The sequence below is a fragment of the Mustela putorius genome, unplaced genomic scaffold (assembly GCF_011764305.1).
Source record: "Mustela putorius furo isolate JIRA1106 unplaced genomic scaffold, ASM1176430v1.1 tig00003898_pilon_pilon_pilon, whole genome shotgun sequence".
NCBI lineage: Eukaryota > Metazoa > Chordata > Mammalia > Carnivora > Mustelidae > Mustela > Mustela putorius.
Window position 1 is genome coordinate 9,832,650 of NW_025422047.1, and position 12,673 is coordinate 9,845,322.

Consider the following 12,673-nt stretch of genomic DNA (forward strand, 5'->3'; position numbering starts at 1 on the left):
TTCTGCTTAAACACACTTCTAAAAATCGTTATAATAATACTTACATAGTTGAGAAATGTTTACAGTATTTACATCTATTTGATGTTCCACTGAAACTAAAATTATTTACTTTTATTATTATTATTAGTTACTATTTACTTTTCCTTTCAGAGTTCCTGCAAACAACAACAACAAAAATGATGCAACATACATGAATCCAGATAGAGGATGATGACTATGGCCTGATTTTGAATCTTCCCCAAAACTTTCCTCCAAAACATAAACAAGGAGAGCAAGAAAACCACACAGGATTCATGTCTGCAGCATTACTGAGAGATGAAAAATACACGCCACAGCCTCAAATGACTTGTTCCATTAGAGTTCCTATTCCCTATCATTTCAAGCCTACAACCACAGATGAGAGAGGAGCTTAAGAGGCTTCAAGAAAGAAAACAGAGGGTATAGAGGATTTAGATGAAGCGCATACAAAGCCACGCCCAATACTGGGGAACATAGGCTGAGACCAGCCAGTTCCTGGGGAAAGATTAAAAATGAGCATGACCAGAAGTAGCAACCTGAGAGAAGTGTTGCTTTTGGAGGAAAATGAAATATGTTTAAAAAAAAAAAAAGGTGATAAGCCCTGAACAGTGTGGCAGTAAATAAAACAAGGAAATAAAAAGGGAAAAATTAAGGATCCTACAGAAATGAGAGAAACAACACAGGCCAAATGCTCTCCTCACCTCACCTCTACCACCAGCATCATCTATAAAAGAAATTACACAGAAGAGAGCAACTGGGGGCACCTGGGTGGGCTCAGTGGGTTAAAGCCTCTGCCTTTGGCTTGGGTCATGATCTCAGGGTCCTGCGATCGAGCCCTGCATCGGGCTCTGCTCAGCAGAGAGCCTGCTTCCCTTCCTCTCTCTCTCTCTGCCTGCCTATCTGCCTACTTGTGATCTCTGTCAAATAAATAAAGTCTTTAAAAAAAAGAAGAGGGCAACTGACAGAAGAGAGCAATTACGGACCCTATCCATGAAATAAAAAAGACTAGAGGTAGACCACATTCATACAAAACTATTACCAAAAAAGAAAGGCCAAAATTGCAGTAAGAGCCAAAATCCAATCACAAAGCTAAAGGAAATTGTAATATAAGGCTCCAAACTTAATTACATAGCCTCAAACAAGCATCTGGGGGATACGAAAGTCCTTAATCAGATTAAAGCACCTTTAATTAGAAATGAAGAAACTAAGAACAGAAGTGGACAAAAAAGGGATAAATGAGACCTGACTGAACTCAGGAAAAACAAAAACAAAAACAAAACAAAACCAGAAGAGAACTAGAAAAATCCTACCAGAAATGAATTCTAAATTACAAGGTGCCCAAGACAACAGATTCAAATGAAAATTTAATACATAACATTAGACAAAGCAGGAAAAGCAACTGAGAAATGAAAATGTGGTAATTAAATACAGGGTTAGAGAGAAAGGGGTTGCAACAGAAAATAGGCATGACTGGAGTCACCAAAGAAGAAAATCTAAACAATGGAACAGAGCTGATATTTAAAACTGTAATCCAAAGAAACTTCCTAAAATAAAAGAAGACCTGAGTCTACACACTGGAAGTACCCATGAGTCACTAAAACTCACCTAGGATGATCAGCTGTGAAGTATATACTACTAAAGTTCTAAGACTGTAAAGATAAATGTCCTAAGGCTTTCTGGCAAAAAGATGAAATAACACAGCAGCAAGAAAATTAGACTGTTATCAGACTTCTCAATGACAACATATAAAACAAGACAGTAGCAGAGCTGTGCCTTCAAGGAAAATAAATGCAAATCAAGGATGTTATCTCTAACCAATCTATAAAAATACAATTTCGAACATGTCAGAACATCAGGAATACTGTATACATGAACCTCTCCTGAGGAATCTACTTGAATAGAGATCAGCACACTTTAAGTGTAAAGGAACATGTAGTGGGGAGCCTGAAAGGCTCAGTCAGTTAAACATGTGACTCTTGATCTCAGCTTAGGGCTTGAACTCATGAGTTCAAGCCCTCTGTTGGGCTCCATGCTGAGAAAGGAGCCTACTTAAAAAAAAAAAAAAAAAAAAGGAACAGACAGCAAATATGTTAGGCTTTTCAGGTGATATAATCTCTACTGAATTACTCAAATCTACTGTTGTAGTGCAGAAAGAGCCATAGACAGTAAATACATAAAAGAACATGGATATATTCCAATAAAGCTTGATTTATGGGTACTAGAATTTTAATTTTATATAATTTTCATAAAATAGAAATTTTAATTTCACATAATTTTCATGTATCATAAATTACTACTTTTCTTATCTTTCCCCAATCATCTAGAAATACAAAAACAAACTTAGCTTGCAGGCCATACAAAAACAGGCAGAGAATCAGATTTGACCCACAAACTAGTTCATCAATTCTTAGAGTATGAGCTTCATCTGACCAAGAGATGACTAGAAAGACCTGAGAAAAAGGACAAATGGTGAACACTTTACAAATTTAATTGCAGAGTTAAGAATAAATCAAAAGTAAGGACATGGATGAAGAATGTAAACATTGTATGATCTAACAATCAGAAGGGCTACAATTAAAAACTGGGACAAGTGGAAGAGAAAGTAACATAAGATTATTAACTATTATACAGGTAGTAAGAGGAATTAAAGATACCATTAAAACTGACAGACTAGGGGCACCTGGATTGCACAGTCAGTTAAGGGTCTGCCTTCAGCTCAGGTCACAATCCCAGAGATCTGGAAACAAGCCCTGTGTTGGGCTCCCTGCTCAGTGGGGAGACTGCTTCTCCCTCTCCCTCTGCCATTCCCCCAACTTGTGCCCTCTGGCTCTATCTCTTTGTCAAATAAATAAATAAATAAAATCTTTTTTAAAAAAGTAAAAGCATCATCTTAGAATAGGGAATGGCATAGAAGCAAGGCACAAAATTTAGAAGCCTTAAAAAATATGGCAAACTTAACAACATATATATTTAAAATGTCAGGACAAATGACAGCATAAATCAAGTTAAAAGGCAAAAACCAGATCTTATAAAATCAAACATACACTTATGATTCAGCAGTCCTACTTCTAGGTTAGCCAAATGAAATGCAAACATTTGCCCACACAAAGACTTGTACATGAATGTTTAAAAAAGCTTTATTTAAAAGCTGGAAACAACTCAAATGTGCACCAATGATGAAAGATAATAAATTGTAGCAGATCCCCACAAAGGCATACTATTCAGCAATAAAAAGGAACGAATGCTGATATATGAGAGGATCTCAAAGGCAATACGCTAAGAGAAAAAAAGCCAAACAGGAAACACTACATACTATTTGATTTCATTTATATGACATTCTGAAAAGGCAAAAATATAGGGGCAGAAAACAGTTCAGGGACTACCAGGAACCAGGAATATGGAGACAAGACAACTGAATGCAAAGGAATTTGGCAGATGAGCAAACATATCCTGATCGAGGCGATGGTTACTGAAATATATAATGTTTGTGAAAACCTCAAACTGTACACCTTAAGTGTAGATTTTATTTTATATAAACTTTATCTCAATAAATCTCACTTAAAAGAAGTTTTTAAAAAACAAACATTATTAAGAAAATATTTGTGAAGTATGTAACATAGCAATAAGTTTAAAAACAATAGAAAAATGAGTAAAGAAATAGTAACACAAAAGAAATTGAATATACATTTAAAATATGAAAAGATATTCATGCACAAGTCTTTGTGTGGGCAAATGTTTGCATTTCATTTGGGTAACCTAGAAGTAGGATTGCTGAATTAAAAGTTAAGTGTATGTTTGATTTTACTACAAATAGATATGCAACTTAAAGTAATGACATTCTTCAATAATCTGAAATCTAACAGATGGCAAAATGTAAAAGAAAAGACTGATTTAAAAAAAAAGACTGATTAAATAAAGATTGGGGACAGCTGTGGAAAAAGAACATTTTCTTTTTTTTTAAAAAAAAGATTTTTATTTGAGAGAGAGAGCACAAGTGGGAGTGAGGGGCAGAGAGAGAGGGAGTAGCAGACTCTCTGCTGAGCAGGGTGCCCAACATGGGACTCAATCTCAGGACCCAGGACCATGACCTGAGGTGAAAGCAGACACCTAACCAACAAAGCCACACAGGTGCTCCCATTTTCATAGTCTTTTACTGAGAATGTAAGCTCATGGTAATTCAAGGAAAATATTTGGCAAAAATCTAACAAAATTTTATTTTTTTTTAAAGATTTTATTTATTTATTTGACAGAGAGAGATCACATATAGGCAGAGAGGCAGGCAGAGAGAGAGAGGAGGAAGCAGGCTCCCCGCTGAGCAGAGAGCCCGATGCGGGACTCGATCCCAAGACTATGAGATCATGACCTGAGCCGAAGGCAGCGGCTTAACCCACTGAGCCACCCAGGCACCCCTCTAACAAAATTTTAAATGCATATACCCTTCAATCCAGAAAATCTACCTCTAAATATCTAGCATCAGGCATTCTTGGATATATATACACTGGTTCATATGAAAACAAAGGTATATGTGTACATTCCAATATTACTGGTCAGTGAAGAGCTGGAAACAACATAATTGTCTAAAAAAAGGGGAGGGTTAAATAAATATATGGTGATACAATCCCACAAAGGAATACATGCAACAATTAATAAGGCAGGAGAGTTGTTATACGTATCAACATAGAATTATTCCCTTTACATACTGTTAGGCTGAAAACAAATTGCAAGACAGGATATATAGTTTAAGATCCATTTGTATACACCACATATATACACCCCTCCTAAACATATAAATGTGTGTGCATGTTTATAAATACATAAAGATTTGTAAGGATGTATATACACTAAATTGTATTCAGTTTAATAAAGAAAGTACAATGAGACAGAATGGCAACTATAATTTTTATTTATATTTTCCTGTATTGTTTAAATTTTTTAAAAAGTAGTTTCATTATATTGCCTGGATAAATTAATTATTTTTAGTGCTGTTGTTTCAAAGACAATATAAGAATATAAATCTCATCATGTAAGATTACAGCAGGCTGATGTTAAAATAGACCCTCATGATTATCTTTATAATTAAATGTTAGATATCAGCTCTATCTATGGTCTAGTCCTTTTGATCCCCAAACTTCAAGAGACGTTTGTTGAAAGCCTCCATATTCCAGGTACTATGAAAGACACAGGAGGTGTAAAGTACATGAGACCTGGGCCTCGTCCTGCAGAGTTTATAGTCAGATGGGGATGAAGGACACATAAACATATCATTGCAATTTAGTAAATGAAGATAGAGACATACATGGGAAAGGGACAAAGAAAAAGAAAACTGGTAATGGGCTTTGTTTTCTTCTTCAGATTTATTCTAACTGACCCTGCAATGTGTTCAATAAAAGGACACCAACGTTAGAAGCTGGCCTGGCTTTGGTATCAGCTTCCAAGGTATGAGAAGACCCTAATTAGGTGAACTCAGTCACTATTTTGGTTCTGTTTTATCAAAGCTACATTATTGTGATCACAGCTTCTGGAATTTAATCTACTTATCAAATCAATGACCCTGGCCCTGTCAGCAAGGATGACGGCAAAATAAACAGCCTTGTTCCTATGATCCAGGAAGATGGCAAAGTAGCAACGCAGGGGTATTTCATACTCACCATTCCAGAATAAGCAAAGAGAAACAACTAAGAATAATCAAGAAAATACTTTTCAATGAAGTAGAGGAAAAATTGTTTTAAGTTGGGTTCAGTTTGAAAGGTTTTAATTTAAAGGGTTTCTATTTAAAGGTTTCTGCAGGTTCTGTGAGATTCTATACCACTAATTGTAGTACATTTGGTGTAATTCTTTCATGAGGCACTTTTGTAAAATGTATTAGGAAACTTTGAGATTCATTTTTAAAAATTAACAGACTTTTTTAGAACAGTTTTAGGTTTAAAGAAAAAATAAGCAGACAATACCAAGTTCCCATATACCTCGACTTCCCCACCCCCATCAGTTTCCCCTATTACTGACACCTTGTATTGGAGTGATACATTTGTTGCAACTGGTAAGTCAATGTTGATACATTGTTTTTTGATACATTATTAACTAAAGTCCATAATTTATACTGGGGTTCTCTGTGTTGCACACTTTTTTGGTTCTAACATATTAATAATGACATGTATATACCAATACAGTATCTTACAGAATAGCTTTACGACCCTAAATATCCCCTGTGCTCCACCTATTCATTCCTCCATCCCTCTCACCACCATTGTCAGGCTCTACTTTTTAGTCTCCACCTTGTTGCCTTTCCCAGAATGTGATACAGCTAGAATCACACAGTATGTAGGCTTTCACAGTAGCTTCCTTCACGTTGCAATATGATCATTTAAGGTCCTGTCATCTCTTTTACTAGCTCATTTCTTTTTATCACTGAAGAATATTCCATTGTAACGGTACCAAAGTTGGTTTATCTATTCATCTATTGATGGATATCTTGGTTGCTTCCAAGTTTTGGAAAATGTGAAAAAAGCTGCTATAAACATTCTTGTGCAGTTTTCAGTTTATTTGGGTAAATATTAAGGAACACAACTGCTGGATCATATGGTTACAGTATGTTTACTTCTGCAAGAAACTGCCAAAATGTTTTCCAAAGTAGCTGTACTATTTTGCATTTCCCTCAGGAATGAATAAGAGTTCCTGTTGCTCCTAACTTCATCAGCATATGGTGTTGTTAGAGCTTTGAATTTTGGCCATTCTAATAGGTATGTAGTGGTACTTCATTCTTGGTTTAAAAACAGATGATGCTAAGCATTTTTCACGTACTTGCTGGCCATTTATACATCTCCTTGGTGAAGTCTGTTTCAAATCTTTTGCCCATTTTTAAACTGGATTGTTAATTTTCTTACTGTTTAAGAGTACTTTGTATGTTTCGGATACCAGTCCTTTATCACATACATGTATTGTACACTTTCACCTAATCTGAGGCTTGTTTTTTATTTCCTGAAATGTCCATATTTTTTAAACCAGTAATTCCACCTCTGAGAACCTATCCTAAGGAAATAATCCTACATACAGAAAAGTGACTCACACATAGAGATGTTTATAGCAGGGTGCCTGGATGGCTTAGTTGGTTAAGGATCTGAATCTTGATTTTGGCTTAGATCATGATCTTAGGGTAGAGAATTAGGAGCCCCAGTGTGGAGTCAGCTTGAGTTTCTCCATATCTCCCTCTGCCCGTCCCCCTGCTCACATGTGCACTTTCTAAAATAGATTAATCTTTTAAAAAAAGATGTTTATAGTAACACTGCTTACCATAAAAAAACACAACTGTATCCTAATTACATTCCCCCAATAATAAGTAATAGTTAAAATAAACTTTGGTTAAATATTATATATACAATATGTTTTAAAAGAAATACCAAAATTTGAATGCATAATTTATATATTTTGCTATTTCCATATAAGTCTACCATGAGAAATTTTTTCTTTCACTACTTTATAAACTTCATTTGGATACATTTATTTCTGAGTAAAGGGGAAGACTGTGTGAATATGGGCATACCTCAGAGATCATACAGGTTCAGTTTCACACCACTGAAATACAGCAAATAGCATAATAAAGTGAGTCAAATGACTTTTTTGGTTTCCCAGTACTTATAAAAGTTACATTTACACTATACTGTAGCTTATTACATACTTAAATTATTAAGTGCCATTATAGTTTAAAAAAAAAGGTATATGTACCTTAATTTAAAAATATTTTACTGTTAAAAATGCTAGCCATCATCTAAGATTTCAATAAGTGGTAATCTTTTTGCTGGTGGAGGGTCTTGCCTTGATGTTGACGGCTGCTGACTCATCAGTGTGGTGGCTGCTAGAGAAGGCATGGCTGCAACAATTTCTTAAAATAAGACAACAATAAAGCATACCACATTGATGGACTCTTCAATGAACAATTCCTCTGTTCCATGCAATGTTATCTGATGGCGTTTTACCCACACTAGAACTTCTTTCAAAATTGAAGTCAATCCTCTCCAACCCTGCCACTCATTTATCAACTATGTTTATGGAATATTCTAAATCTTTTGTTGTCATTTCAACAGTCTTCACCAGGAGTAGATTCTGTCTCAAGAAACCACTTTTGCTGCTCAGCCATCAAAAGCAACTCGTCATCCATTACAGTTTTATCATGAGCTTGCAGAAATTCATTCACATCTCCAGGCTCCACTTCTCATTTTAGTTCTCTTGCTATTCCTATCACATCTGCAGCTGTTTTCCCCTAATCAAGTCCTGAACCCCTCAAAGTCATCCTTGAGGGTTGGAATCAACTTCCTCCAAATTCCTGTTCATGTTTTCTCCTTCTTCACATGAATCATGAATGTTCTTAATCTAAAATGATGAATCCTCTTTATAAACTTTTCAATTTACTTTGCCCAGACCCATCAGAGGAATCACTTATCTATAGCAGCTGTAGTGTTATGGTATGTTTCTTTTCTTTCTTTTTTTTTTTTTTTTTGGTATGTTTCTTAAAAAAAAAAAAAAAAGATTTTATTTGTTTATTTGACAGACAGAATCCACAAGTAAGCAGAGAGACAGGCGTGCAGGGAGCCCGATGTGGGGCTCTATCCCAGGACCCTGGGATCATGACCTGAGCTGAAGGCAGAGGCTTTCACCCACTGAGTCACCCAGGTGCCTCTGATATGTGTTTCTTAAATAAGATTTGAAAGTTGAAATCACTCTTTGATCCACGGGATGCAAAATGGATGCTGTGTTAGCATCAAAACAACATTAATCTTATTTTATATCTCCATCAGAGCTCTTGGGTGACAAGATGCACTGTCAGTAAACAGTCATATTTTGAAAAGAATCTGTTTTTAAAAAAAGATTTTATTTATTTGAGAGAGAGAGAGTATGAGAAGGGGGAGGGTCAGAGGGAGAAGCAGACTCCCTGCCAAGCAGGGAGCCCGATGAGGGACTTGATCCCAGGACTCCAGGATCATGACCTGAGCTGAAGGCAGTCGCTTAACCAACTGAGCCACCCAGGCACCTCTTGAAAAGAATCTTTTATCTGAGCAGTAGGTCTCAACAGTGAGCTTAAAATATTCAGTAACCATGTTGTAAACAGAAATGTTTTCATCCAGGCTTTGCTGTTCCATTTACAGAGCACAGGCAAACTAGTTTTCGTGTAATTCTTAAGGGCCCTAGGATTTTCAGAAATGTAAATGAGCACTGGCTTCAACTTCAAGACATCAGCTGCATTAGCTCGTAACAAAAAAGTCAGCATATCTTTCGAATTTTTGAAGCCAGGCAATGACTTCTCTCTGGCTATTGAAGTCCTAGATGGCATCTTCTTCCAATACAAAGATGTTTTGTCTACACTGAAGATTTGTTGTTGAGTGGAGCCACCTTCATTAATAATCTCCCCGAGATCTCCTGGAGAACTTGCAGCTTCTACATCAGTACTTAGCTCTTCACCTCGTAATTTATGTTACGGAGATGGCTTTTTCCCCTAAACCAACCTCTGCTAGGTTCCGACTTTTCTTCAGTAGCTTTTTCACTTCTCTCAGCCTTTACAGAATTGAAGAGCATTACAGTCTTGCTCTGGATTAGGCTGGCTTAAGGGACTGTTGTGGTTGATCTGACCTTCTATCCAGATCCCTCAGTCTTTTTCCTATCAGCAATAAGGCTGTTTTGCTTTCTAATCATTCATGTGTTCACTGCAGTAGCACTTTTAATTTAAGAACTTAGCTAACTGGCATAAAAGATCTAGCTTTCAGCCCAACTCAGCTTTCACCATGCCTTCCCCACTAAGCTTAACCATCTCTAGCTTTTGATTAAAAGTAAAAGATATGTGACTCTTCCTTTCACTTGAACCTTAGAGGCTACTGCAGGGTTATTAAATGGCATAATTTCAATACATTTGGGTCTCAGGGAATAGGGAGGCCTGAGGAGAGTGAGAGAGAGGGGAATAGGCAGTCAGTAGAGCAGTCAAAACACATACAACCTTTATAAACTAAGTTTGCTGTCTTATATGGGTACGATTCATGACAGCCCCAAACAATTTTAATAGTAATAGCAAAGGTCAGTCACTGATCACCATAACAAATGTAATAATAATGAAAAAGTCTGAAATATCACAAGATTACCAAAATGTAACACAGAGACATGGACTGAACAAATGCTGTTGGAAAAATAGTACCAACAGACTTGACACAGGATTGCCACAAACTTTCAAGTATAAAAAGCATGGTATCTGCAAAACACAATTAAGTAAAGCACTATAAAATCAGGCATGCCTATAATATTGTTGGTTGTAACTCATTTTCCTTGCTTTCAATAAAGGAAACATCTACTATTCAAAAATAATCTTTAACAGTGGGTCTTTGAAGAGAAAATGCACAGGTTAGCTTCAGGTTATTTAAAAAAAATAGTACGGCAGTATATTCTTTTTTTATATTTACTTTTTTTAATGTGTGTACAAGCATTTAAGTTGTACTCTTTTAACAGATTTCAACTACACAGTACAGTGTTATCAACTATAGTCACATTGTACGTTAAGGGATAAACTATGGAGAACCTAGAGATCATGAAGAGTCACATTCACACAGCAGAATAAACAGTTCAAAATTTCAACTTTGTTATTTTCTTGTTCTCAAGTTGTTTGGACTACCCTGCCACTAAAAGTTTTTCTTGGTTCTGTCTTCTTCACAGTATCCAATCTTTGGTCTGTCCCCTGTTATTACTCTTCTTTGTGTTCTCTGGAGCAACAGATACCCCTTCTTATTTCTTCCAACCTTTTTCTTTTTTTTATAAAATGGCTGTTTTCTTCTATGAAGTGTTTTATTACACAAAAGATATACACAGTAAGGTAAGTTACAGGTAAGTTATAAAGTGAAGCAATGAAATGAACACCCATGAACCCAGCACCCAACCCAAGAGAATATTAATACTGCTGAAACTGCCTGTGCAATCCTCCAGAATCCCATTCTCTTACCTGCCCTAGAAGTTACCACTCACCTGTAGTATGCTTATTAGTCATTCACTTGCTTTTCTTTAGAAATTTCACCACATATACAGGTATGTCAGAGAGAGTCTATCAATTTATTCTCTCATCAAAAGTGTTCGGGGGCACCTGGGTGGCTCAGTGGGTTAAAGCCTCTGCCTTCGTCTTAGGTCATGATCCCAGGGTTCTGGGATCGAGCCCCACATCGGGCTCTCTGCTCAGTGGGGAGCCTGCTTCTTCCTCTCTTTCTCTGCCTGCCTCTCTGCCTACTTGTAATCTCTGCCTGTCAAATAAATAAATAAAATCTTTAAAAAAAAAAAAAAGTGTTCTGTTCCCTTCATACTCACATTTGATGGGTAATATTTTTTTTAAAAGATTTTATTTATTTATTTGACAGAGATCACAAGTAGGCAGAGAAAGAGGAGGAAGCAGGCCCTCTGCTGAGCAGAGAGCCTGATGTGGGGCTCAATCCCAGGACCCTGGGATCTTGACCGAAGGCAGAGGCTTTAACCCACTGAGCCACCCAGGCACCCCGATGGGTAATATTTTTTAAAGCTTTTAGACATCATCTTTTATTAGGCATAAAACACCCCATCCTTCGGATGACTCAAAGGTTCCTGAGTAAGTCAATGTAAGCACCTTCTTCTGTAAGATGAGCTCTGCAAAACCTCAAGATGGCAAACCTAGGTATGCTCCATTTAAAAGAGTGCTTTGTGGTGATGATGTAAACTGGTAAGCTTTAAAAACTTGAAGATAGCCTGGTGAAAAGGTTCCCAAAATTTAACAACCAAGTTTTTACTATTCTACAGAAAAACCAGAAAAGGAAGAAATGTAGTGAGCTCTTTCACAGAGCTACATGGATACAACTTAAAGGACTGGTCTTTATTCTGGGATTATCCTACTTTCCTGGAATTAAAATGTCTTTTTCCTTTATAAAATTATAGGAAATGGCAGGTATATTTGGTTGCTGTCCATGTGTCCTTTTTAAAATTAAAACTCAACTTAATTAGCCAAAGAAAAATTGAAAACCCTATGTCTCATTCAAAGCTTTTGCAAACTGTACTGACCCCCAAGATCCCAAAGTTTAGAAAGCATAAGCTTAGAAGTCTTTAAGTCTGAGGAACTGGAAAACTTTGGTCTTAAGACTTTTAGCATCTCTGGGAGATCATTAGGCTCCCACAATAAAAATGAGAAGAAATTAACAACTTTCTCATGTCTCTACTTCCGGCATTCTTTCTTTGGCTTTCCAGCATAAGCAATACTATAATTAACGGAGGTGATAAGAAAATATGGAAATATGGAATAAAGTTAACAAATGCTTAACTTCATAAATCTCATCAGCAATTAGCTTTGCAATCTTGGGAAAACATTTTAACCACACTATATCATAGGTTCCTCTATCTATTTATTCTAATAATACTTATAATCTTTATCAATAGCCCATCACCTCCTGAAATAGAAGTAGTAATGTTGAGGCCAGTCTCATAACATGAATAGTGCTTTCAACTCTATAGAAGACACATATATACCTTTAAGATGTTATATACATTTATACAGGACCTTAGCATATTTAACAGGATGTTAAGGAGAACCATCAATAAAATCAACATCTGTCTAAGCCCAGAGTATACAAAGTATAGACCAATACAAATATGTGAGAAACACATTTCAGCTCAA

At 36.3% G+C, this 12,673-nt stretch overlaps 1 protein-coding gene across 4 annotated transcripts in view; it reads right to left on the minus strand.

Moving 5' to 3' along the window:
- The window catches only part of UBR1 (ubiquitin protein ligase E3 component n-recognin 1), a 143,621-nt gene that overhangs the window by 113,538 nt on the left and 17,410 nt on the right, over positions 1–12,673 (minus strand). The gene's annotated exons all lie outside the window — the stretch shown is intronic.